At 42.4% G+C, this 16446-nt stretch overlaps 1 pseudogene; it reads left to right on the top strand.

The window, feature by feature from the left end:
- Positions 1-9022, top strand: part of LOC128779233 (protein bicaudal C homolog 1-like) — a 39886-nt pseudogene extending 30864 nt beyond the window's left edge.
- Positions 9023-16446: the final 7424 nt, after the last annotated feature.

Genomic DNA, 16446 nt, shown 5'->3' with positions numbered 1-16446 from the left:
ATGGGACTGGAGAGCATTATGCTAAGTGAAATAAGCCAGGGGTTGAGGGGCAAATGCCATATGATCTCACCTTTAACTGGAACACAGTGAACAGAAGAAAAAAAGCAAACAAAATATAACCAGAGACACTGAAGTTAAGAACAATCTAACAGTAGCCAGAAGGGAGTGGGGAGGGGATAGTGGGGAGAGGGGTTTTCAGGGACTACTATAAAGGACACATGGACAAAACCAAGGGGGAGGGTGGAGTTCGGGGAGGGAGGTGGGTTCGGCTGGGGTGGGGTAGAAGGGTGGGGAGAAAATGCAGACAACTGTAATTGAACAGCAACAATAAAAAAAAAAGATATTTTGGCATCACCCAATTTAGAAGAGAAATTCCTTTGATGAAAAAGTATGCATGTGTCAAAGCTTTTTAGATCACAGGATCCTTCAGTTTTCCAATGGTCATTGTACTGGAACAACTAGTAAGTGAGCCACTGAATTAAGATAAAAATAAAAATACATTTTAAAAAGTACTTCACCCTGTGCATTACCCAGGGTCCATGGTGGCTGCAGGACAAAGGATATAGACAGGTGCCACAGCCTCTTCCCGAGAGAGTCAGCACTCATGGGCAATGCGCTGGTTAGCGATCAAAGCAAATGGTGGTGGTGTAATGAGGATTCTTTTCCCTCCCACCTCGGTGGACCCACCTTATTAAATATTTCCTTATGTGGCTTTGATTGTTTATAGGGCTCATCAATGTCCCTCTCAAGGTCCAACAGCTGTGAGCACTTGGGAAGTGGAAGGGAATCTGATAACTGGAGAGATCGAAGTGGACTAGGGCCTGCGAGTCACTGTGAATTTGCAGGCCCAAGTGTGTACAAAACAGACCAAGTGAGCTTTGACTTTTAATCATACTTTTAGATGTAATCAGCTTTAAATGTGTTTGGTTGAAGGTGGACTCCAGGCTTTGACGTGTGTCTTGTAACACACATGCTGCCTCCTCTGTGAAGCCTCCCTTCCTTGCTTTTTGTCATGCTGGAGTGTAATTGCATATTTACACAACTGTCTCTCCCTGGAGAATTTGAGCTCCATGGCCAGGGACCATATTCATTCATTCAGTAAACACTCAAGCGCCCACATGCCCGGCATTCTGTTAGGCTATACCTTATTTGTTATTTCTTCCCCAGTGTCTAACAGTGCATGACACCTAGTAGGTACTCAGTAAATGCTTGTTGAGTGAATGTATGAATGCCATGCACACACAAACATCCAGAAAATGGGTTTTCTCAATAGGAAAAGACAGAAACAAAAACCTGTTGAGTAGAATGTGATCACGTTAGCCTCTTGGAAGGCAGAGGCCAGTCTGCCCTGTGGGCAGCTGCTGAGGGCAAGGAGCAGCTCCTAGGTTTTTACATTGGCAAGATGTAGCTGAATTGACATAAATCGAAAAAAACCTCTAAAGCACAAGGGTTTGGCTTTGAACAAATATGGTGAAGAGTCAGAATGAGTCCAGTGGTTTTGTCTGTAACAGCACCCACACTCCCAGGCAGTATAAGAAGGTACAGGCAAGAACTGACAAGAATAGTCACAGGAAATTCCCATAGTGCCTTTTCCGGGATTTCTGACAAATTTGGAATCCTGAAACACGTAGCCTGGAGTATTTGAAGACTGCTTAGAGAAAGTCAGTCTAAGTGAGCATAGTAGACACTCAGTAGGTCAGTTGTTACCATCGATCAAGTCAGCCGCGCTGTCGGGAGTTGGAGCTGTGAAAAGACCAGTGTGGTGTCAACCACGTGTGAATAAGGAAGCACAGTCCACTCTTTCATTCCCAGCGTGCTCTCTGCAGTAGCCTGGACACTTCCTCTCAATGGGAGTTGGATCCCCATCAGTGATGAGAGGATGGAGCTGAGAGGTGGGCTGGAGCCAGGTGCAGTCCCAGGGCTGGAAATGATTTCTGTCCTAAAGCCCACTATAAATTAGCTCTGTGCCTCTCTTTTTCTACCTTTATCTCCTGTCCCTGCAATTAATGCTGGATAATTAAAGTTGACCCTAAAACTTAGCTGCATTGAGGTCTAAGATCAGGGTTAAAATATAGGAGATTCACTTAAAAACGAATCATTAAAGAAACCCAGTTATTTCACTTTTGCCAGATGTTTTAAGAGACTAGGGAGTTTAAAAGAGAGTAGAGATTCTATAAGAAGTTAAGATAAAAAGAAATGTAAAGAAACTTATGTATCATAATTAATATTTATCACTAAGAATATTTTATTTTATCAAATCTATTTTCCAAATTTTATTAACATATTTGCTTAACTCACTATATGCAAAATATTATTATTTAGCTATGTATTCTGTGTACAGACATTTTTATGCATATTTTTGTACTAAGACTTTAAAATCTGGTGTGTGTTTCACACGTATAGAACATTGTAATTCCCCATAGCCACATTGGTAATGGCTACTGTACTGAACAGCAGAGTTTTAGACAGAGTCTCTTGATACTCTTGTGAATGTTACTCATGTCTAGGATTTCCCCAAGCATCTCAGTTGTTCCAGTGTCAGTTTTCAATAACTTTCGCTTTTATTCTCAAAAAAGTACATTTATCATTTGGACAATGTATTATATGACCAACTGGCCACGTTGTCAAGTCCAGTGGTCATTCCAGTGTGCTCATCATATTCTGCTTTGCATTAGCCTTAACCCAGTACCTCCCTGGTCACTCCTCCACAATCTCTTTTGATGACTTTGATGACTTATCTTCAAATGGTGGAGTGGTCCAGGGCTGCGGGCCTTTGTGATGCAGACTCCAGCCCACGGGGTCTGTGTGTTGTGGATGCGATGAACAAATTCACATGGACTGCAGAAGTCCTGTGGAGAAAGAGGGACTGCACGTCCACTCTCTGAGAGAGAGCGTGCCTCGACCCTTGCCTGGGCAGGCTTTTATTGCTTTCCAGCAGCATTACATCAAAGAAGGTTCTCATGCATTATACTTAGGTTTACTTTCAGTGATTATAAAGAAAAAAAGGTTATAGATAAAATCTATAAGTTATTACAAAGAAAAAGATTATAGATAACAAAGAAAAAAATGTTGCAAATGCAAGAGAATGATCAAAGTGATTGATCTGGTTACATTCCGTCCTTGGGACAGCTTAGCACAGACTAATTTAGGGAGTTGCTTCAGAGATATACATTAAACACCTGCAGTCTTAACTCAGGGTGAGGGAGTTTTTAGCAAAAGCAAGCCTTAAAGCATCCTAGGTACAATGCCAGCCTGGTTCCCCATGGGAAAGCCAATCGGCACGCCTGGGTCCTGTGTACCGCCTCACACTCAATCGGTTTTGCGGTTCGGTGCTGGGCTACATTCCCCACTGCCATGCTGATATGTTCCCTCTACCTTCGGGGCTTGGTTCTGGATCCTTTCCTCTGTACAGTCTCTCCACAAGAGAGAACCCTTATCAAGAAATTCCTTCCAATTGAGATATATAAAGGACTTCTCAACTGGGGGATGAAAACACCCAACATGATGAAGAACACGATTCTTAGATCTGGTGAACGCATTGATCCCGGAGGAGATGAGATGGACCTGCTTGGCTGGATGAGTGTCCTGCTCCCTTCTCTCCCTGGGAATCCCCTGGGAAGCGGCACATTTGGTATGAGAGGACTGATTTCCCACGTGGACTGGAGCCAGTTGTGGGCCAGGGAAGCAGGAATGCCTTCACAGCTCTGCTAGGATCTCTAAAGCAGGTCTTGCAGCGTGTTAACATTTTTAGTTAAGTACTTGGCACACTCACCGCTCCATCACCTGGCTGTGCATGTCACTGGGCCTGAGACCCACAGACAATGTGTTGAAATCATTGCCCACCAAATCAGTTGCAGAGCCCAGGGCAAGCTCAACATTGCTGTCTTAGAAATTTTCCCAAGAGACAGATTTGTTTCTGCCACAAATGAAAGACAGGAATTCCAGCATCCTTCCTATCAATTTACATGCCTAATTCGTACTTTTAATTTTGGAAGCACTCTTTTTGGTGGGCTCACTGCCCAATTATACTTCTTAGGGAAGGAGATCTATGGTGCAATATCATGGAACCCCTCTGACTTCAGGTAGGCACAGGTGTAGAGTCAGAGAGCACCCTGACATCCAAAAGGAGCCCAGACCCCCTGTAACTTTCCACACCTTTCCTGCGTCTCAGGACTCTTCCTCCCGCTTCCTCATTTACTTCTCATCCAATCAATTATAAGGAGCAAATGTTTCTGAATGCTCCAGGAGAAAAGGATGAACGATAATGAACCACAGAGGCCCTGTGGCTGAATTGCTGCCTCCCAAGTGTAACTTTTTCAACGGCAAGAGCCTCCCTGAAATCCATCACCAGCCGTCCCTTAATGAAGAGCCAGTGTTTCCATACAGGAGTGCTGTATTTGTGCAGCTGTCGTTCTACCCATCCCAATGAGGAAGGTGAAACATTTGAGTGATTAGAACTTTTAATTAAGCCCTGTTCTCTCTGGGCATGTGCACGTCAAGCCTGTCTCTCCCTTGCTTTTCAGCAGACTCGCTCTCGGCATAGTGAGCGCATGGACTGCATTTCCTCGCCTACAGAAAGCAATGGCTGTAACCCAAACAGCTGTTTCAAAGACCCCAACTTCCCCGAGCCCTTCAGTGGACTGGGCCTGAGCAAACACACAGATGTCTTCAGCAACAAGAGGTCAGGCACTGTTTGTTTATTTTTCGTCTTTGCTTGGGTTGTGTGTATGACAATTTCCAGTCTGAAATCACTCATTGACCTGCGACGGGACTTTCACTGAGCACTTATTCAAGCCTCACAGCTTGGTTTTGTTGCTAAGAAGAACATTATCTCATTTTTCTACTTAGTGCAACTAATAAACACAGGATAGCAGCAGTATAGAAGCTGATACTCACGAAAACGCACCCTCAACAGTTTTAGCTAAAAGACCTAATCAGCATATTGATTCATTGGAACTTTTGGTTCATAACCCCCCAAGGTCAGCAATAGGTCTGTATTTAATGTAATTTCACTCTTTAATCTGTTATTATCTTTATTTGTGGCACTTACTATACATAACAGCACCTGAAATAAATACCTATGGTTGGTTTTGACCTCACTGTAGTCCTTTTACTGAAGTCTGTTCTCACAGAAAATAATGTACTCCCTTTCCATGTTCATTCATTCATTGATTTACTGTCTGGGTTTTGCCTAAACTGAGACAGAACTGAGGTGCCTTCTGAGCCTTCGCTACCCTGGGCTGTGGTCGAACGGATCAGTCCATCCACTGAGCACTGGCAGGACGACGAGAGCACAATTCTTTCTGAGAATGCGGTCACATTAAAGGGTACAGCTAACCCAATGCAACACAAAGTCAGAATAGTTCTATAAATGTATCTGTTTGGTGCAAGTCTGATGCTCCTTGGCTTTCTTTATTTTATCTTAGAGAACATCTGACGTAAGTCAATGAAATGTATCAGTGAATAAAGAATCTATAATTTTTATTAGGTACTTTGTATCATAAACTTAAGGTATTGCCCATGGCCAAATCACTAGAGTTTGGTTGCTGAACTGTTTTGCTCTTTTTATATCAAAAAAAGAAGAAAAACATTATTATGTGTATATTGGATTTTAGGGCATTAATGTTGTTTTCTTTCCCCTACATCTAAACTGTTGTCCATTTAACCAAGGATTTTGTGAGTTGGATAACATTTTCATCATCAAACCATCAAGGAATTGCATTTATTTAGTCTTTTATTTAGTGTGGCTGGTTAAATAAAGGTGGCTGATTGAGAAGTTCAAGGGCAGAGGTGTTTAAACTTGTCCAGAAACAGGTCTCCAAATAAGAGACTAGATGCTGTTCAGTAATGTTCTGCCTTTCTTTTTAATCTATATTTATTTCCTATTTGAGGAAACATATAAATAAATTTGTTATAGGCACTTCTTATCCAGTTATTTCAAAAAGGAAGAAAATATAACCATAGAAAGCCAGGGTGACTTTAATATTTATTAACTAGAGCAGGGGTCAGCACACTATGGCCTACAGACCAGCTACCTGGTTTTGCAAATAAAGTTTTATTGGGACACAGCCACACTTATTTGTTGACATACTGTCTATGGTTGCTTTCAAGCTAAAGAGCAGAGCTGACTAGTTGTAACAGAGACAATATGGCCCACAAAGCCTAAACTATTTACTGTCTGGCCCTTTAAGAAGAGTTTGGGGATGCCTGAGATAGAGCCCTCATTAAATAGAATTCCTGAAAACATAGCTCTAGACCTATGATAAATGATAGCTATGATAACAGATAAACAAAATGGTTTTCAAGATCTGGATGTAACTTCTAAGTCAAAACAGAAAACTTCAAATTAATTTCTTATAATTTGAATGGAAGGGCATTTTACTGTTTTCAGGTGTGTTGAAATTTGGTGTTGCTTCCTTTATTTAGGACATTTTCTAGTACTAAGATATGACTTAACCAGAATCCCCCATAAAGTAACCTTGTTAGATTTAATATCTCCGAAAGAGGTTGAAGATTTATTTAACGACTTGGCCAGTTACGTCTATGTACAGTATTACTAGCCATAGAGGCCCATTATTCTGTCCCTTTGGTGAGCCTATTGCTTTATGTCTACAATCATATTTAACGCCCACAACAGCTCTACAAAGACAACTGCTGCCAACCCTAAGTACAAGCAGACGTGCTCTCAGACCCTGAAGCCACGTCTCTCTGGCTTCAGAGCCCATGCCCCTTCTCCTCTTCCACACTGTCTTCAGAGGGAGGGTGGCGTCCTCAGGAGCTTCCTCTGCACTTTGTTGCTGAGGTCAGAGCCCAGTTATACTGTCCTGGAGACACTGCTGTGGGCCACTGTCAGAGACAGTCTGCCAGGCTCAGCCAAGGGAGTCATGGGTCTGATGCAGTCTGGGAATTCTGTCATTCTTAACCAGAACATAGTGGGAGATGCCAGCTGTCTCCATCTGGTAGAGTCCTCCCAGCCATCGTGGATGAAATAAGACTTCCAAGACAAGATCTGCTTGGGGAGAAGAGGCTGGCTAATCTCTCAGAGAAGAGCCTCCAGCACCTCTTTCCCTGGGTACTTATTGAGTTCAGCTTACACAGAGATACGTAGTATGCACGTAAAGCTCATCAATCAATGTCCAAAAGGCTACAGTCATGAAAAACTGACATCATCTACAGATAATAATCAGAGAAACACAGGGATTGTCTCTGGCCAGGGTCGGCGGGATATGCTGAAACCAGAAGGCTGTTGAGGCGTGTATCATGAAGTAGGGAGTTTCACTCCCTACTCTTTGAGCTCAAACGTCTGGTTCGTACCAACAGGGTTATCAGGTATCAGAGCAAGCCTCAAAGGAAACAATGTACATTCTTTCTCAGGCCTGGTTTGCCCCGCAGGAGCCATCCGTTCCAGTACAAGGCCACAGCTGCCTCTGGCATTGTTTTCAGGCTGAGTCAGGCAGGGGGAGCAAAGCAGCCAAGGCATTAGGAGACTTCTTACAGATAGAATGAGGACCCAGACTATGACAAAGCTGAGGGCTGAAGGTCTCTCTGCCCCTTCTCGATAGGCCCCTAAGTCTTTCCCTGATGGCCCTTCTTGCGGCTGTGCCTGGCTTAGGTCGTCCCTCCCTTGAGGGATCTTACCTGTCATTGACTAACCAGCCATCTTTTGGGGCCAAGCAGGGTGAAGTGAGGGAGGCAGGAGCTGCGCTCCTGCCAGGAGGATAGGTTCTGTCTCCTTAGTGGCTCATGACCCCAAGGCCTTTTCACTCAGGCCTAGCCATGGGACCCTTTATGTCCGTTAGTGAGGCTGCAGTCCCTGAAACCAGGCAGGATGTCTCCCAACAACCATCTATTTTATTTATCACTCGCTTTCTTCTTTTTTAAGATTCTGTTCATTTATTTTTAGAGAGACGGGAAGGCAGCGAGAAAGAGAGGGAGAGAAACATCCATGTGTGGTTGCCTCTCGTGCACCCCCTTCTGGGGGACTTGGCCTGCAACCCAGGCATGTGCCCTAAGTGGCTGGTCTCAGCCAGTGGGGGTTGCTTCTACTCATTAACCACTTACTACCTACCCTGGCACCCCGGGAGTTGTAATTTCAGAGTGTTTTCCCAATAAGAGTGTGACCAACGCTGAGAATGTCCCCACTCTTTCATCAGACCTTGTCTGAAAACCTTCTGTGGTGATGTCATTCAGCAACCCTTTGGTTCGCAGGCCAGCATTCAATCCACTGAACTACCCCAGCCACAGTTCTTTTTATAGAGATACACTTAACTGACACGGAATCCAAAGTTAAGAAATATTTTCTCTCTCCTGGACTGATATGTATTCTTTTTTTTTTTTTTTTAATCAGTCCACAGAAAGTGTGCAATGTGTGTTTCCCTTTTTACCCTGGCTGCCAGCACGCTCAGACCTGTTCTTATCTCAATTGCGGTAAATCACTGGCTTAGGCTAATTCTCCTGCCAGAATAACCACTTTTGTTTCATCACCATAATTACTTAACTCTTGTCCCTTAGTTTGTGCACCACCATTCTCGTTTGAAAGTAGGCAGAGTGTAATTGATAAGTAAAATAGGTGCAACCATGAGTTGAACCTACAATGAGGAAGAAAATAAGAGCTTACTGTAGTGGTCATAGATTGCTTTTTCATCCCCAAGTTGTCCCTCAGACATTCCTCCCTGTCACAGGTCAGGGTCTGCCGGAGCTGGGAATGACTCCTGTTGGTGCCAAGAGGAAAATGCTGCTCGCAGTCTCTGGTGACTATAACTGCTTGTAGTCACACTTAAAAACCTGATTAACCTCTGCCAGTGGTCTCAGCCAGTGGGGCTGCTTCTACTCATTAACCACTTACTACCTACCCTGGCACCCCGGGAGTTGTAATTTCAGAGTGTTTTCCCAATAAGAGTGTGACCAACGCTGAGAATGTCCCCACTCTTTCATCAGACCTTGTCTGAAAACCTTCTGTGGTGATGTCATTCGGCAAAACAGATCTCTTCGGGAAGATCTAATCCAAACTGCCCTTTGCTGAACACAAGGCTGGGGGAGCAGTTGGATGCTCTTTTTTGGTGGTTGTGTTCAGCAGTGACCCTTGGGTCTGTGAATAATGAGTCTGGGTTGGCTCTCATGTTGCTAGCGCTTGCGCTTTTGTTAGCCGAGGTCATTGCTTCAGAGGTGAAAAGAATGGTCCGTGGTCTAGCTGGAACCTGGCAGCATTGCTTGTCTTAATGCTTTCCATCTTTTCCCAAAGTTTTTACAGAATTTGTGATTTGCAGAGGGGTGTAGGATGATGAAAGTACTTGCAGAGTGAAGGAAAATAATGTTGTCTGTCTTTCCGACCGCCTTCTGCGTGCATCGGTTTCATATTCTATGTGTTACAAAATGCTCTAGAGATATGTCCTGGGTACCTGCCATTTGAGAGGAGTTGAGCCACATGGAGTACAGAGTCGGCAAATATATACCTCACAATGGTGTTTAGAAAAATATGAGGAAGAAATTTGTTCACTCATTCAGTCAACAAATATGAAGAGGGAGCCTGCGTTATGTGAGTCCTTGGGTGAGTTTCCAAACCCCTTTTGGTTTGGTTTCTTCCTCCAAGTTTCCCTTCTCTTCTGCCCGTCCTTCCACACGGTGTATCAGCAGGTGTAGTGAAAATAGGCTACAGTTTTAACAGTGTATGTTATTATCGTATGTTATTATCAGGGGGCCTCCCTTGTTTTTTTTTCTCTTTTACTATTTCTGGCAATAGGACAGTTTTTCAACTTGTTTATCCTAAAGCTAAGCCTCAAAGGGCTATTTCTAGAACTAAATTAACTTTACATATTTTCACATTCTTTAAATAATTTGAAAAATATTTATACTACTTGCAATTTGATTAACTCACCTGGGCACCACACCGTGTTGTTAAACTATGCCATGTGCCGGCACGTTCACACCAGAGAGGTGTGTGTTCCAGAGCTCCCTGATCTGTCACTTGAGAATCATGGGCTGTTGGTGACAGTGGGAGTGAAATGACACCCTTTCTCTGTGCGCCGCCCCAGTTCCAAGCTCTGTAAGGCATCCAGCAGCAAGCAGGTTTCTCCAAATACTTCCATGGGTTCCAAAGGTGTCATTAGTGTCTTTTTTTTTTTTAATTTTTATTGTTATTCAATTACAGTTGTATGCCTTTTCTCCCCTTCCCTCCCCGCCACCCCAGCTGAACCCACCGCCCTCCCCCACCCCCACCATCCCCCCCAATTTTGTCCATGTGTCCTTTATAATAGTTCCTGCAATCCCCTGTTCCCACTGTCCCCACCCCACTTCCCCCCTGGCCACTGCTAGACTGTTCCAACGTCAATGTCTCTGGTTGTATTTTGTTTGCTTTTTTCTTTTGTTGATTATGTTCCAGTGAAAGGTGAGATCATATGGTATTTGTCCCTCACTTCCTGGCTTATTTCACTTAGCATAATGCTCTCCAGTTTCATCCATGCTGTTGCAAAGGGTATAAGCTCCTTCTTTCTCTCTGCTGCATAGAATTCCATTTTGTAAATATACCATAGTTTTTGGATCCACTCGTTTGCTGATGGGCACTTCGGTTGCTTCCAGTACTTGCCTATTGTAAATTGTGCTGCTATGAACATTGAGGTGCACAGGTTCCTTTGGATTGGTGTTTCAGTGTTCTTAGGGTATAATCCCAGCAGCGGAATTGCTGGGTCAAAGGGCAGTTCCATTTTTAGTTTTCTGAGGAAATTCCATACTGTTTTCCACAGTGGCCTCACCAGTCTGCATTCCCACCAACAGTGCACTAGGGTTCCCTATTCTCCACATCCTCTCCAACATTTGTTTGTGGATTTGTTTATGTTGGCCACTCTGACTGGTGTGAGATGGGACCTCATTGTGGTTTTAATTTGCATCCCTCTGATGGCTAGTGATGCTGAGCATCTTTTCATATGTCTCTGGGCCTTCTGTATGTCTTCCTTGGAGAAGTGTCTGTTCAAGTGCTTTGCCCATTTTTTAATTGGGTTGTTTGTCTTTCTGGAGTGCAGTCCTGTGAGTTCTTTATATATTTTGGAGATCAGGCCCTTGTCTGAGGGATCATTGGCAAATATGTTTTCCCATACTGTTGGTTCTCTTTGTAATTTGGTGCTGTTTTCTTTAGCCATGCAGAAGCTTTTTATTTTGATGAGGTCCCATTTGTTTATTCTTTCCTTTATGTCCCTTGCTTTAGGGGATGTGTCTGTGAGGATGTTGCTGTGTGGAATGTCTGAGATTTTCCTGCCAATGTTTTCCTCGAGGACCTTTATGGTGTTACAACTTATATTTAAGTCTTTTAACCTTCTTGAGTTTATTTTTGTGTATGGCGTAAGTTGGTGATCGAGTTTCTTTTTTTTTGCATGTAGCTGTCCAGATCTCCCAACAGTATCTGTTGAAGAGGCTGTTTTTGCTCCATTTTATGCTCCTGCCTCCTTTGTCAAATATTAATTGACCGTAAAGACTTGAGTTTCTTTCTGGGCTCTCTGTTCTGTTCCATTGGTCTATGTGCCTGTTTTTATGCCAGTACCAGGCTGTTTTGATTACAGTGGCCTTGTAATACAGTTTGATATCAGGTATTGTGATCCCTCCTGCTTTGTTCTTCTTCCTCAAAATTGCTGCAGCTATACGAGGTCGTTTATGGTTCCATATGAATTTCTGAAATGTTCGTTCTATATCTGTGAAATATGTCATGGGTACTCTAATAGGGATTGCATTGAATCTATAAATTGCTTTGGGTAGTATGGCCATTTTGATGATGTTAATTCTTCTAATCCATGAGCATGGTACATGCTTCCATTTGTTTGTGTCTTCCTTAATTTCTTTTTTCAATGTTGTGTTGTTTTCTGAGTACAGATCTTTTACCTCCTTGGTTAGGTTTATTCCTAGGTACTTTATTTTTCTTGTTGCTATATCAAATTGGATTTTTTTCCTGATTTCTGTTTCTGCAGTTTCATTGTTGGTGTACAGGAATGCCTTTGATTTCTGAGTATTGATTTTGTATCCAGCTGTTTTGCCAAATTCATTTATTAGGTCGAGTAGTTTTTTGTTGGAGTCTATAGGGTTTTCCATGTACACTATCATGTCGTCTGCAAATAGTGACAGTTTCATTTCCTCTTTTCCAATTTGGATGCCTTTTATTGCTTTTTCTTGTCTGATTGCTGTGGCTAGGACGTCCAATACTATGTTGAATAGGCATGGTGAGAGAGGGCATCCTTGTCTTGTTCCTGATCTTAGTGGGAAAGCTCTAAGTTTTTGTCCATTGAGTATGATGTTGGTTGTAGGTCTCTCATATATGGCCTTTATTATGTTGAGGAATGCTCCCTCTATTCCCACTTTGCTGAGTGTTTTTATCAGAAATGGGTGGTGTACCTTATCAAATGCTTTTTCTGCATGTATTGATATGATCATGTGATTTTTGTCTTTGCAGTTGTTGATGCGATGTATTATGTTTATTGATTTGCGAATATTGTACCATCCTTGCATCCCTGGGATGAATCCCACTTGGTCATGGTGGATGACCTTTTTAATGTATTGCTGGATGCGGTTTGCCAATATTTTGTTGAGTATTTTAGCGTCTATGTTCATCAGCAATATTGGCCTGAAGTTTTCTTTCTTTGTCGTGTCTTTATCTGCTTTTGGGATTAGGATGATGCTGGCTTCATAAAAAGAGTTTGGGAGTCTTCCATCAGTTTGGAATTTTTCGAATAGTCTGTGAAGGATAGGGGTTAGCTCTTCCTTAAGTGCTTTGTAGAATTCTCCTGTGCAACCATCTGGTCCAGGGCTTTTGTGTGTTGGGAGTTTTTTGATGACTGCTTCCATTTCCTTTGCTGATATTGGTCTGTTCAGGTTTTCTGCTTCTTCTTCATTCAGTTTTGGAAGATTATTAGTGTCTTTACATGGAACACGTTTGTGATGTAGCCCATGTGGGTTTGGGGGAGTACGATCTTCTTTCAATTTATTTTATTTTGTTTATTTTTTAATCCTCACCCGAGGACATGCTTATTGATTTTAGAGAGAGGGGAAGGGAAGGAGAGGGAGGGAGAGAAACAACAATGTGAAGCATGGATCAGTTGCCTCTCATAAGGGCCCTGACAGGGGGACTGAAGTTACAACCCAGGCCATGTGCCCTGACCAGGGATCCAACCCCCAACATTTCACTTTATGGGATGACACTCCAACCAACTGAGCCACACCAGCCAGGGCATTGAATCTTCTTTCTTAAAAGGTACTTTCTGCAGTCATCATCTTCACCCAGCTTCCACTGAGGGTATATACTCCTTCTGTTGATGTCCTTCCTGAGTGGGGTTCACAGGTCCCTCTTGCTCTAAAGGGGATTAGAGATTTTTTTTAAAAGATTTCATTTATTTATTTCTAGAGAGAGGAGAAGGGAGGGAGAAAGAAAGGGAGAGAAACATCAATATGTGGTTGCCTGTTGCATGCTCCCAACTAGGGACATGATCCCCAACCCAGGCAAGTGCCCCAACTGGGGATCAAACCAATGACCCTCTGCTTCACAGGCGGGCACTCATTCCATGGAGCCACACCATGCAGGGTGGATTAGAGACTTTGAATGAGATGCCTCATCAATGCTCTGCACAGCAGGAAGTATTTGATTATTTTAAGAATGACTTCACCTTACTTTGTTGAGTACATTTATTTCAATGGGGTAAGTTATATTTTTCTGCAAGTAATAAGTTTTTATCGTGAAATCCTTCGTCAAAAAGCTTCTTTTCCCACTTGTACTCATCTGATAACAAATGCATCCATTTATAGAACCTTCTTTTTCCAAATAGATGACGGATAGCTGGGAAGCCTGGACTTACATTTGACTTTTCGTTACATAGTTTCGTTAGATATGGAGGTTGCTAAAAATTCCTTTTAAAGGTCTTGTAGGGTTTAACTTGTAATCAGAGTTCTTTCAGTGTAAGGTTTTGTTCTGTTTTTAATCTTGGGCCAGAACACATTTTAGTGTTATAGGAAGAGATGAGATTTATCTCAAGTAGAAATGAATCAGAAAATACACATTTTTCACATGCATGATTGTTTGAATTTTTAAATTTCTCTCAGTGTACTTTAAGTAAATGGTTTACTATGTGTATAGGGACCAAGTGAGAAGAAGTTTAGCATCCTGTTGATGGGCTTCCCACCAGACCCCAGGTAGACCTAACCTCCCTGGCCTAGTTTCTTAGTTTGTGACTCTTCAGATCTGCAACAAGATCCTGAGAGCTGCCAGGATTGTGTGAAACTTGGAATTTCAAAGATAAAGTTGGTATTTTCCCAAACTGTATCCCTTAGGCGTACTGGGAAAAAAAAATCAGGAGGAAGTTTGCTTTATATTTAAAATAAAACAACATACTATTGGAAGTCCCAGCCACAGCAATCAGACAAGAAAAAGCAATAAAAGGCATCCAAATTAGAAGGGAGGAAACGAAACTGTAATTGTTTGCAGATGACATGATAGTGTATGTGGAAAACCCGAAGGCTCCACCAAAAAAAAACTCGACCTAATAAATGAATTTGGCAAAACTGCCATATAGAAAGACAATACTCAGTAATCAAAGGAATTCTAGTACACCAAAAATGAAACATCAGAATCAGATATCAGGAAAAAAAAATCCCATTCGATATAGCACCAAGAAAAATAAAGTACCTAGGAATAAATCTAACCAAGGAGGTAAAAGACCTGTACTCAGAAAACTACACAACATTGAAGAAAGAAATTAAGGAAGACACAAACAAATGGAAGCATGTACCATGCTCATGGATTGGAAGAATTAACATCATCAAAATGTCCATACTACCCAAAGCAATTTATAGATTCAATGCAATCCCTATTAGAGTACCCATGACGTATTTCACAGATATAGAACGAACATTTCAGAAATTTATATGGAACCATAAACGACCCCGAATAGCTGCAGCAATTTTGAGACAGAAGAACAAAGCAGGAAGGATCACAATACCTGATATCAAACTGTATTACAAGGCCACTGTAATCAAAACAGCCTGGTACTGGCATAAAAACAGGCACATAGACCAATGGAACAGAACAGAGAGCCAAGAAATAAACCCAAGTCTTTGCTGTCAATTAGTATTTGACAAAGGAGGCAGGAGCATAAAAGGGAGCAAAAACAGCCTCTTCAACAGATGGTGTTGGGAGATGTGGACAGGTACGTGCAAAAAAAAGAAACTCGATCACCAACTTACGCCATACACGAAAATAAACTCAAGGTGGATAAAAGACTTAAATATAAGTTGTAACACCATAAAAGTCCTCGAGGTAAACATTGGCAGGAACATCTCAGACATTCCATGCAGCAACATCCTCACAGACATGTCCCCTAAAGCAAGGGACATAAAGGAAAGAATAAACAAATGGGACCTCATCAAAATAAAAAGCTTCTGCATGGCTAAAGAAAACACCACCAAATTACAAAGAGAACCAACAGTATGGGAAAACATATTTGCTAATGATACCTCAGACAAGGGTCTGATCTCCAAAATATATAAAGAACTCACAGGACTGCACTCCAGGAAGACAAACAACCCAATTAAAAAATGGGCAAAGCACTTGAACAGACACTTCTCCAAGGAAGACATACAGAAGGCCCAGAGACATATGAAAAGATGCTCAGCATCACTAGCCATCAGAGGGATGCAAATTAAAACCACAATGAGGTCCCATCTCACACCAGTCAGAGTGGCCAACATAAACAAATCCACAAACAAATGTTGGAGAGGACGCAGAGAAAAGGGAACCCTAGTGCACTGTTGGTGGGAATGCAGACTGCTGAGGCCACTGTGGAAACAGCATGGACTTTCCTCAGAAAACTAAAAATGGAACTGCCCTTTGACCCAGCAATTCTGCTGCTGGGATTATACCCTAAGAACCCTGAAACACCAATCCAAAAGAACCTGTGCACCCCTATATTCACAGCAGCACAATTTACAATAGGCAAGTACTGGAAGCAACCGAAGTGCCCATCAGCAAACGAGTGGATCCAAAAACTATGGTACATTTACACAATGGAATTCTACGCAGCAGAGAGAAAGAAGGAGCTTATACCCTTTGCAACAGCATGGATGGAACTGGAGAGCATTATGCTAAGTGAAATAAGCCAGGAAGTGAGGGACAAATACCATATGATCTCACGTTTAACTGGAACATAAGCAATAGAAGAAAAAAGCAAACAAAATATAACCAGAGACATTGAAGTTAAGAACAATGTAACAATAGCCAGGGGTGAGTGGGGTCGGGACAGTGGGAAGAGGGGATTACGGGACTACTATAAAGGACACATGGACAAAATCAAGGGGGAGGGTGGAGGTGGGACAGGGACGGGGGTTCAGCTGGGGTGGGGTGGAGGGATGGGGAGAAAAGGCATACAACTGTAATTGAATAACAATAAAGATTAAGAAAAACTGCAGAAGATATACACAACC

The sequence above is a fragment of the Desmodus rotundus genome, chromosome 9 (genome assembly GCF_022682495.2).
Source record: "Desmodus rotundus isolate HL8 chromosome 9, HLdesRot8A.1, whole genome shotgun sequence".
Lineage (NCBI taxonomy): Eukaryota > Metazoa > Chordata > Mammalia > Chiroptera > Phyllostomidae > Desmodus > Desmodus rotundus.
The sequence above is the reverse complement of the archived record's forward strand: the minus strand, read 5'-3'. Positions and strand labels throughout refer to the sequence as shown.